The sequence below is a fragment of the Vidua macroura genome, chromosome Z (genome assembly GCF_024509145.1).
Source record: "Vidua macroura isolate BioBank_ID:100142 chromosome Z, ASM2450914v1, whole genome shotgun sequence".
In the NCBI taxonomy this organism is placed as follows: Eukaryota; Metazoa; Chordata; class Aves; order Passeriformes; family Viduidae; genus Vidua; species Vidua macroura.
The window spans coordinates 32,260,121-32,272,162 of NC_071611.1; positions in this window are offsets into that span (position 1 = coordinate 32,260,121).

A 12,042-nucleotide genomic window follows, 5' to 3' on the forward strand; every position below is an offset into this window, starting at 1 on the left:
GCAGGGACCACAAGAAGATGTGGTGGGATATACACAGGACAGCTGACCCCAAATGGGGTGTATTCCCCAAAAGGTGTATTCCTACTATATGGAGCATGCTGAAAAATAAAATTGGTGAGGGCTGGCTGTGGGTGGTAGCCCACATCACTGACTGGCATCAGTCAGTGGGTGGTGACCAATTTCATTGTGCATCACTTGTTTTGTATATTTTTATTATTGTTGTTATTATTTTCCCTTCCTTTTTGATGCTATTAAACTATCTTTATCTTAACCTACAAGTTTAACCTTTTTTGCAAGTCTCCGTCTCATCTCACTCTGGGAAGTAAGCTAACAGCTATGTCGTTTTTAGCTGCCTGCCACACTAAACCACACCTATCGTTTAGCTTGTGTGATCTTTTCACCTATATTAAAGTTAAAATTTCAGTTAATATTTGAAAGAAGAAAATTAATCACCTCTCTGGTTAATATTTCTGATTTTAATTTAGTTTGTGAAGCACAGAAGTGGATTTAGCAGCATCCACTTGAGGAACTGGAGTGTTTCACAAGAAAATTTGTGAAACTTCTTTCTCAGCTCATTCTCACACTTCCTTAGCACTTCCATAGTAAAACAGTTCCTTTGTTCTGGAGGAGGCTAGGACTTGCCTCTCTCCTATTACCTCTTTTGGTTATGATTATTTGCCAGTGGGCACTTTGGCAGAATCCTCTTGCAGCTTTCTGTGCTTGCCTGTGCAGGCAACCCCAAAGGTAGACAGCTGTTAGTAGCAGAGGCCTGAGGATAGCTTGCTCCCGCACTTAAGAGGTAGCGGAACATTTCCTATTAATTGCTTTCTTTGCTGTTCTCTCTCCCTTCCCCACTTCTGAGGTCCTTCAAGTGTGCTGCACCTTCAGTTTGCCTACCAGAATTCAGAGAGAGAGGGGTCTGAGAGAGAAATGTTTAAACAGTACTGGCTCTCAACTTGTGACAAGTGTCAGATTGCAGGAAATGCTCATTTTCTCTAGAACTGTTTTTGTTTCCTCTGCTTTCATGAATTCTGTCTTCTTTACCTCTCTTTTATTCATAATGTATGATAAGGCAGCAAAGAGCTCTAGCTTGACTTGATTTGACACAATGGGAGGTTTCACATGAAACCAAGCTCTGTCATAACTGCCTGTGGAAGCGAGGCTGGCTGCTTAGAGTTCAATAACCTTTCCTTTTGGTCTCTAATAGCCTTGGGGTATCAGTCTTATAATTTGTAGTGGCTTTTCAACTGCTAGAATGTATGTCACAGACAACTTCACTTTTGCTTTTGCACAAGGGAGCTGAAAATCCATCCTATAAGGTGGAGTTCAGAGAAAAGTGTTTCCATATTAAAAAAAAAAGGAAATTTAATTTGACAAAGCACAGACACGATAGTAAGATTTCGTTTTGGTTTAGGTCCATTTGTCCTATTTCCATTTCTTTCCCTTCTCATGAGGCTGAATGCTGTTGCAGCTACTTATACCATTTTTCTTACAGTATGTCCAATGCTGATCTAACTAGTAGACGTTCACCCCAGGCCTAAAATAACTTTACATGATAATTTTACTGTTGTATTTTTTGTCTCAGTCATTCCATCTCTGTGGGAGATGTAACTTACCCTTCAGAGAGGACCTCTGAGCATTACAGGCCAGTGAGAATAGCTGATACACATTCATGCTTCAGTCTGAAGAGTAATGAGCTCAGCAGTTGCACATTTTTAAAGTGCTGTGACACAGAGGTCAGAGGTGATATCCAGGGCAGAGGCGGAGTTATGGAGGAGGATTAGGATCAGATAAGTTTTAAAACTGTTGATCACATTTGGGAGACTAAATGTAATTTGTCCCACTTCGATAAAAGAAATTAAAGATCCTATTTCACTTGAGATAAACCACCCAGTTTTAAAATATTGTATTTAATGTTTAGTCCTTTTACCAGATATGTGATGCCATGTAGTCCTTATGTGTATGGATTATACTTTGTATAGTTCCATGGATTTTGTTTCTGTCATGTACTAGTCTTACACTTAGGCATTTACTTCTGTACTCTTCTAAGCCAAGGCTTTGCCACATTAGGCAGTTTTTTGTTTCCTCTGGATCAGACTCCAGTGTCTCTTACAGCTGATACAGATGTTCTCATTCTCCTGCCAGAACTTCACATACTAGCACAGTTAATACTGCATCATGGGCATCTGCTCTGCCTCTGGACACAAAGATATGGCAAGGTGGCTCTCATGAGCTAGAGAATTGAGCCTGGTGATGATGCCAGTGCAGAGGTGGATTTGTAGAGTTCCAGAAATGTTAGCTATTTTTTGTTATTTTTTTCCTAAAGATAAGATTGAGTTATATGAGTCATCCTCAATTATTTTACTGGCGACTGTCATAAGTGTGTTTTCATATTTTGTGTAATTCTGTAATTTTGTGGAGTATGAGATGACCTGTTGAAGAAGGGAAGAGGATGTAGGTGAGACTCTTCACATCAGTTTCAGACCGCTGACCACATGCAGTTTGAGCAGATCTCTAGGTGCTACACAAGAAAGAGAGGAAGCCCAGCTTTCTTAGTTCAATGCCTTTTCCTGGCTGTTGCTGCAGGAAAAGTAGCCAAGCGTAGTTAAGAGCTGGATTTCAGATTCACTTGATCACACATATGTTTTACCACGGAGGGCCTATTATACCACCTGTGTTTCATGCTTTGCAGTTGAGAGGATAACTATCTGGATGGGTGCTGATGGGCTAAAACCACCTGCCTGGATGGGAGCTATTTAGAAATATCCAATCATAGAATTTCCAGTTTCTCAGGTTCAGTGCCCTGTCAAGGCAGGTACACAAGACACAGGAAAAAAAGGCATATCCTCAGCTCTGCGTGACTTGCTTAGTTCAGTTGTAGCACTTTCTTAGATCTAGACTGATCAGGTGACTGAGGAGAAAACAATTTCATTTTTTAAAGTATTCATGGCCTTTGAAGATTTCTGCTTCACCATTGTGAATCATGCAGTGGCGAGTGGAGTCATATTTCACATTGTTGCACCATAAACAGCCTGTTTCTACATCTCTACTTAATTCACACAGGTCTGCCTGCAGCATGGTGAGCTCAGCAGGTGATTGTTGAAAGGAATAGCACATCTCTTATGATTTCTGTTTTTGAAGGAGATGGTAGAACCTACTTATTGGGTCATATATTCTTTAAATTCATAGTGTACCTACCAAAAACTTAGAAAGTTTTGAGATGCCAACAAGCTACAGAAAAGTACTGTGGTCTGAAACTAATACAAGTTCAAGTTTTCAAGTGGAGTGAAAACTTTGCCTTAAGTATTTGTTCCCCACCATCCCATGAAATTGACTTCCCTGTCATTCTCCTAAATATGCTCTGCCACTCCATGGGTGCTTTAATCCTCTGATCCCGTTTCTTGTTAGTCAAAGACAATAAAGCATGAGAGGCATGTATACAGATACATACATGTATATACAAATAATCTGAGGATTATTAAAACACATTTTTTATTGATTTTTAAAAGATGGAATAGGTTCTATTCTCTGAAGAAGATTTTCATAAAACTCTCTAGATATTTGCCACGCTCACTTGCACCTCCTTGGCCTACAGCTGCTCCTGTTACACAGTGAATTATCTGAAAGTCTCATCTTTCCTCTCAGAGGGTTAAAACTATGTCATTCTGCAAGTGAAATACATCATTAAGATAAGAAAAAGACAATATCTACTTTTTTTTTTTTTTTTTAGTAATCTGCCCTGCCATTTCTTATAATCTGTTAAAAACTTTAGAATATTTTGGTTTTTTCCAACTTACAAAGGTGATTTTTTTGTCTTCTTCAGTGCAAGCTTTCTTGGGAGCACTGCCTCTTTCATTACATGTGTCTGTCACAGTGAGGTGTACAAGTAAATAAACAGGACTCCAAGAGATGCTGCAATGCAAATAGTACCATAAAATGTATTAGAAAGTCTCATATTTATGCTAAAACCTCTCAAAGGAGGTGGACTTTCTCTAAATTGCAACTGTTGAAACAAACATGAATGGCTGCATTTTCAGAAATTAATCTCAAATTCAACTTATTTATCTTCTGCTCAGGTTTAGCACACTCCATCGGCCATAAAGAACCCTAAGGGATCATACAGGTGGGTTTTTTTTCATAGGAAAAAAAAGCTTTCTTCAAAATACACTGATACAGGTTTTTCAAAGATTGCTATATTTACAAATGTTAATCCTCAGTGAAATTTGATTCCAGTTCCTACTGACCCTGAGATTAGTTAAAATTGTAAAAGCATTGACATTTTCTGGTGATTTGTAGAGAAAATGCCTTTCCTATGGGCTGAATGTCTCAGGTTAGCCCTGGCCTGTAGTAGAAACACTTGCACAGTTTAGTACCTTCAGCTGAAGTAGCGCCACCATTTAGCATTATGTACATGCATAACCCTTCCTGAAGGGTATGCCCAAGGACAGCTGAAAAGCAGTCATAAAATGCTTTGTAAATAGCTTTTGTCTTTTTCATTCTTAAATCTGTCTGTAAGACCAGTGAATCCTGACCTAAAGTTAACACTGTGCAAATCTGTGTCTCTCACAAGCAATGTTCAAATGATTGATTAAAATGTCTCTTTAGTCCCATGTAAGGGCCCAGAAACATGAGGCTGTGGCAATAATGTTCCCATCTGGAAACACCGCATTGGAGGCAGTATCTTGCTGCTAGTGCTCTTTGAAAGCGAGGAGAGTAATTGAATTGTGTAGCCTCCTAAGGACTGAAGGAGCAGATCTCATTCATTATGTGCCATAAGGAGAAAGGTAACTTTAAGGTACTGCCTGATCTTCCTAACATATTACATGCTGCATAGGTGTTTAATGCCCTCTGCTCTGAAATACAGAGAAACGAGCCCTGCTTTCCAGAGTAACAATGAATGTAGTCCCTCCCAATAAAACTGAAATATGAAGAAATAAATCTTCTCTCCAACAAACAGAAAAAACTATTCAATAATGAAACTCACACTGTTAAACAGTTGCCTCCTAAGCTGCTGTTGGAAAGACCTGACTCTGCCCCTGCTGTGGTAGAACCAGTGCCAGCATGGCTACCTGCAGAATGGGGCAGCCACCTCAATGGGGCCAGAGAAGGCGAGACATGAAGAGGCAATGAATTCACATGGAAGATATGGCCTTAATGGTACTCTGGCTTTGACAGTTGTTTCTCAGAGGCAAGAGACGGAGCTGAGGGAGGCATGATTATGTTGTTGTGCTATCTGTGATTCTGGCAGGAGAAGCCTGCTCTTTGTGACTCTGCAGGCAAGCAATTTGTCAGGAAGGTCCTGAAGAGTGCTGGCAGATGCCTTGTATCTGCTGAAATTGCCTGTCATGACAAAGTCTGCACAAATGAAACTACTTGTTTCATCACAGAAAATTATCACAGATAGTGACTATCTTTTGATACTTATTTAAAAAAAATAAAATTTCTTGACAATGTCATCCTTATCACCCAAGGTACCTTTATGAAATGCATATCTCAGGTACATTTTCTTCCTTAAACAGACACCTACATGGTAGGTGCGTAGCTCTAGGAGAGAGACCCCATTGCCTGAGAAAACTCAATATATAATAGGTATAGATAATTCATTGTAGGTACTGTGAGTGAGTAGTGGGGGATGGATTTTTGTATTTCATGGTGTGACTGTATAACATAAACATGAAAGGCAGTGGGATAAAGGGAAATGGTCTGTGACCGAATATTATATGATACTTTCTATGCAGATTGAGACCTGCATTTTCAAAATCCTGCATAGCTACATAAATACTATAAGGAATTATTCCTGAAGATTGCTGCAGGCTCATAATATTTTCATTCATGTTTATGTTTTTTTAGACTTGTTCTCATTCCAGCATTACTATTCTCCTCTACAGGGATACCTTTGTTTGCTGCTTCTTCCTTTGATTTGTGATTTGTATTTCAGTTAATATCTTTAGTATTAGTATCTTTTTATCAGTAGCCTTTTTGTGGAGCACATTTTTCCCACACCTAACCATACAGTCCCAATTTCCCCCCTGTTATTCTGCTTGCCTTCTGTTGCTTCTCTTTGTTTGCCTATTTTTTTTCTTCTGGAGTGAAAATCACGTCTTCTAATCTTCTCTCTTATACTCCCCAGTGCTGACATTCATACTCACTCCCACAATGATGCTGGCTCTACTACTGCCTGACACCTACTCATAGAACTTCTATTCCACATGTCATCTCTCCTCCAAAAAGAGCCTTTGAGACATGCTGTCATCTTCAAATGCACTTGTGTACTGGTGACACCTTGCATTTTACCTGCAGAAACACATTGTAATTTTCTTGCTTTCCCTTGCTGTCAGAAACTCACCTTCATCTTTTCATGTCTCTTGTGTTCCTGCAGTACTGTTGGTTTTGCTCGAACTGACCCAAATACTTCAATTCTCTTCCCTCATCTGCTCAGATGTTTGTCTGAATGAGAACTTCGGGCTGCAGTCCACTCTCTTCCACAAAACCGCTTCCCAGCTTTAAGCAGATCACAGAAGCTTCATTTTATCTTTCCTTAATTTTTTTCTTTTCCTTTAGTAAGCAATTTTTTACATCCTTGAAGGTGTATTGCATATGAACTTCTTTCAATGAGGATTATGAAAATCCTCAAAATGAAAGTAGAAAGGAATAATTTTGTTCTTTCATTCCTCAGAATCTTGTGCTCACCTTCAGATGGGACAGGTTGCTGGGAAATCCCCTGATTATACAACAGAGACTACAGGGGTTTCCACATCAGTGATCTGCCCCACCCTAACTGTTTAAAAAATTAATTGAATTCTCTCTTTTATGTGCTTGCTTCTCACAACATTTTGTCTCTTTCTCAAGTGCACTTCACAAACAAAAAGAGTAATCTATTCAGTGGCAGTTACAATGATGTTCCACTTGTGCAACTTTTTTCATATGCACTGTGTGTGGTGGTGTTTTGAGTAGCTGTATTGGAAATACTTTAATTCCCCAAGCTGAGAGTAAAAACTGCAGGACTCAATGAACAGGGGAAAAATTCAACATTAGAATTTAAATATTTGCATGTGCCTTTTTCAGTGCTTTGGGATGCAAGGAATGGAAATCCACATGTATTTGCATTGTAAATCACATTAGAAAATGGTTGAGTATACCCAACTGGTGAAAGTGCCAGCTCCTGATACTTGATAATGTTCTTGAATCCTGCAGGGACTGGAACAATCAGGATTTACTTTGGTTGTGAGATGCACCTCTGTACTTTTTCAGCAGTGCTGTGGGACTATGGCACATTGCTAATGCACAGGCTATGGTAGAGCCCAAAGCTCTGAGCTGGGTGCATGTTGCACCCTGAGCCTGTGCAGTGATAAGGCCTGGGTCTTGTGCAGCCCCTTCCCATCCCTTGTTTTCTCTAATCCCACTTTTCAACAGAAAACATATGCAGTACTGTGGAAGAGGAGATGTATTCTCATAGGTGCATCTCTTGAGTGCCAGTGGACAAACAGCAGTTAGGTATTTTAAAGCACTCTGCTCCAGTTAAAATATTTTAGGCAGCTACACTCTGGTCATAAAGAAACCATAATCTCTTCTACATAAAATAATCACTGTTTTTGCAGACATGTCTCCTAGCTGTGAGTGGCACCTATATCAAGGCCATCAGATATTATGTGTGATTGGATGGAATGGAATGTGCATCAGGCTGAATAATGTGGAAGGATTGTCCACTCTCAAACTCTTTGCTGCATTGGGTCATCTTAAGGAAGGGAGTTAAATTATCACCAGAAACCAATTTCCTTTCCAGACTGCCCCTAAATGTGGACCAAGCCTTGGCTTCTAAGTGCAGACTTCAGGCCTTTCTTCCTTTACCTTTTACCCCATCTTTATTGCTGAAACTTCTAATTTTCTCTGGATGGGCAATGCTATGTTAGGAACAGCCTTCATAATTTGAGGTAGTGTGAAAATTGAAATATGTTACAGATCATGTCAGAACTGTCAGATTTTGCTCAACCTGATATCCTAACCATTGCACTAGCAAAAAAATGCCATGTAGCCTGATTGCATAATAATTATTTTTAAGAGGATTATACTAAAAGGGATTTAATAATATGTGGAATCAAAAACTGTGTGAAATAACCATAGTAAAAGAGCATGAAACTGTAGCATCACCCAAAATATCTCTGTAGAGTCAAAGATAGGCTGAATATGCCATGGAAACATCTTCAAATGAATTTTGAAATTCTGAAGGTATTTAAATTGTAAACTCAGTGAAACTGAGGAAAGAGGAGAGAGAAGCAAACTCACAGACTTCTCTACTCGCCTGACCAGAGCCAAAACAATGTTGTGGACAGTAGAACTTATTCTGAGGAAAAAAAACAATTTAAAAATCCAGTTGTAACCATGAATAGATTTAACTCCAAATTAAATGCCATAATATAGATACAAAACACAAAACTCAAACTGATTATTTTAAGATATTAGTACTTCTTTTCTTCAGTTTCCCTTCTATATAAAATCTGTTGGCTTTCTAGTTCTTCTAAGGACAGAGATGTCATCTTTTTGGACATGTTATTTTATTAAGGTATGTAGCATTTTTTTATTTTAATATACAAGCATGTTCATCAAAATATTTTTATTGTACAGAACACAGGATAATTTTCTTACAGGTATTTCAATATATGTCATATTTAGTTTTGGATTTTTTATGAAATATAAGAGTCATTGTCAGTTTAAGAGCCTGTCACTTCACACTGTATATCCGACTGCTCCTAAATGAAGATTTTTTATTACATATTATCAAACTGACAAATATAAACATTCATTCATTCATGCTTTCATTTTCTTATGTATACCATAACAGGGTGAAAATCTAAAATTTCACAAAGACAAATGTTAGTACAGAAGATCAAAACCACCACTGTTAAATACAGGATTTATGATGCCATTGATAAATGAAGTATACACAAAAATAATTAGAGAAAATAACTAAAAATAAATCCCCTTTTCTCATCCTGTAAGTGGAAGGAAAAGGGAAGAGATTCAAAAGAAAAATACTGTGTTCCATTAAGGATTTTAATTGCTACATTAAATTACTAAGGTAAGTACCTAATTAAAAATTCCTTTTAAACTCCCTCTTCATACTAGAAAAAGACACAGAGTAATTATACAGACAGTTTTGATCCTGATCTTTCTCTAGTGAGTATCTTATACTTAATCTGAATGCTGTTAAGCATAAAATGTAATAATAACTAACAGATCCTTCAGGCATAAACCCTCAATTATTTTAAATCTGCATGTATTATTTATTGGATTCTTTTCCTCATTGACACTGATGCTGTGTTGATTATGATCGCCTTGATATTTTACAGACAATCCAGCACAATTTGTATTCTTGAACTGGATAAGACTGGATAAGACTGGATAAGACTGATGAGTTCTTCCATCTAAATGTAAACCAATGATTTTAAAGTCTTCATAAATCTTTCAAGAATGCCAGGGTTTTTCAAGCCAAGCACCCATTCTGTGGCTGAATGGCCATATTTATATGTATGTATAATATGACAAAGTAATTCATGTTGGAAGAGCCACTGAATGCAGTCCCTGCTCAAAGCAGAGACAGGCAGTTTGTTGCTCAGGATGGTGTGGAGATGGGTTTTGATTGTCTCTGAGCACAGAAATGCTACAGAATCTGTCCTTTTTCATGTACTGACAGAGTAGACATATTTTTCCTCACATCTAGTTGAAATTTCCCTCATTCCATCATGCATTTGTTGCCTCTTACCCTATCCTGGTGCATGACAGAGAAAATCTGACTGTGTCCTCTGCAGCCTACCTTTTAGTAGCAACTGAGGTGCTTCCTTACCCTTCATTTCTTAATGCTGAGTGAAATCAGTTTCTTCAACACATGTCAAGTTTTCAGGTCACCTGGCCTTATATGAATTTGTTTTCATATCTTATTGTCTTTTATATACTGAATAATCCAAAACTTGTTATCCATCAATAGCTCACAAGTACAGAGAGAGATAACATCTGAATTCCAGCAGCAGTTTAAAAACATATTCTAATATCTCATAATAATTATTATGTCTTTATTTTATCATATAAATAATCTATACAGGATACTTTTCTGTGTAATAGGTCATAGGTGCCACAGCACTGTCTACTCATTGATGTCCTCAGACAAATGTGCCTATCCTTGTGGAGTTAGGTCATAGATACTGCAAACAGATGGAGGAAGGAAGCAATTCCATAGCTCACAACGATCTCACTCCATATTTGTGCAATTGCATTGACACTGATGGATTTATGATAAAAACAATACTGTATGAATTGTCACAGTAGCTGGACAAAGTCCATCTTGACAAGAGTCTTGTCTCTAAAATGACTGATAGTGTCTATGCAAAAAACAACACAGAAAAAACCCACAGTATTCTCGCATAAAAATTTCTTCCTAATACATGAAAAGTGAGAAGCATTGTAGTAGCTTTTTGCAAATCTATTGAAGCAATTTCCATAAAATAAAAGGCTTCTTTACAGTTAGAATTGGAACTCTCCTGAAGATCTTATTAGAACTCTATTGAAGATGTTTCAGTAGATTTGTCTGGCAATTTATTTCCATAATTCTTCAGCATGGAGTGCCTGTTAATCTAGAATGAAAAATTCTAGAAACATGAAACACAGCACTTTTTGATTTCTGGCTTTTTGTGTTTTCTTCAAACTCAGGCTGGACAAGGTAATTTTAACTAATGGTGCAATTCTCTACCCTAACTTTCAACATATAAAATTTAAATATCGAGGTGTGAGCTACTTACCCTAGAAACTGCCTCTGGAAGAAGGCCTATTTCACACTGAAATTGATATGTCAATGAACTGCCTTATCTCTGCTTTTCTCCATTGATTATGCAAATACTCCAAGGTCACTAGATTAGACTCACAAGTCCAAATTTCAGGTGTCTAAAATTTAGGAAGGTGAATATCAGCCTAAGTGTCCTGAATTCCAGTTAATACTGCAGAGCATATGTTGCTTTTCACCAAAACATGCCTTTGGGACACCTGTCTTTCTAATGTAAAAAATAATATATTGGAAATCTGTGGTTTTTAGACTGCAGCTTGTGAAGGATGAACAGGTTATTTTATATTGATCTGTCACAAACTCAGACTTTTGTCCAATAAATTTATCAGAGGATCTTACAAATTTTAAAGACGTATTAAAACACTAAGGCCACCTAGTTCTCTATATTAATAATACCATGATATTCAAAGTTCCTTTCTCTTTCTACATTAGCATATTATCATACATGCCTACAGACTACAAATCAGTGCCATTAAAACATGATTTTTTCATTTACAATTATTTTTTACTGTATGAATATGATACACTGCTACTAACATGCAATGGAACATTGTGTTGATTCTTCATTCCTAATGTCAGGATAAAATCTTTTTAAAATGGATCCTGATGAACAATATCCAGGGTGAGCTCATCTAAAACTTACCAAAACCACTGTCTGCTCCCAGGAATTTGTGATATCTAACAAGCTCCTGTGTTTTAATCAACAGCCTTGGACACTTTTTTTGCCTGAGTAAGAACCCAAGTGTGACAATATGTTTTCTTCTCACACTTTCAAAGAAAGTTTCCAACCCATGACCCAACATGTGGCCAGGATAGAACATTGTTATGACCAAAGCCCCTCTCCTGCAGCCCTACAAACAGTGCTCCAAAGTGAGACCCTTTGAGATCTCCTGGAGTGGCAGCTGAGACCAGCAAAGCCCCTGTGAGTGCGGCCTCTCAGAGCCAGGGAACTCCCAAGTTTGCTGTTCTCTGAGGATCCCTGAACAGTGATACCCCCGATTCCTTGAGGCTCCACCCTTCACAAAGGCATCTGAAGTGGGTATTTCACTACTTTTGAGGGGAATTTTTCACCTTGTACAGGCTCTTTGTGTCTGTGTGCGTGCCCGTATGCATATTCTGTACCAAGTGCACAAGAAATGCTGCTCTCCTAGATTCTCTAAGTACTTTAGATTTGTAAGTTAGGTCTGTAAGTAAGTTACTGTTGTGGCACA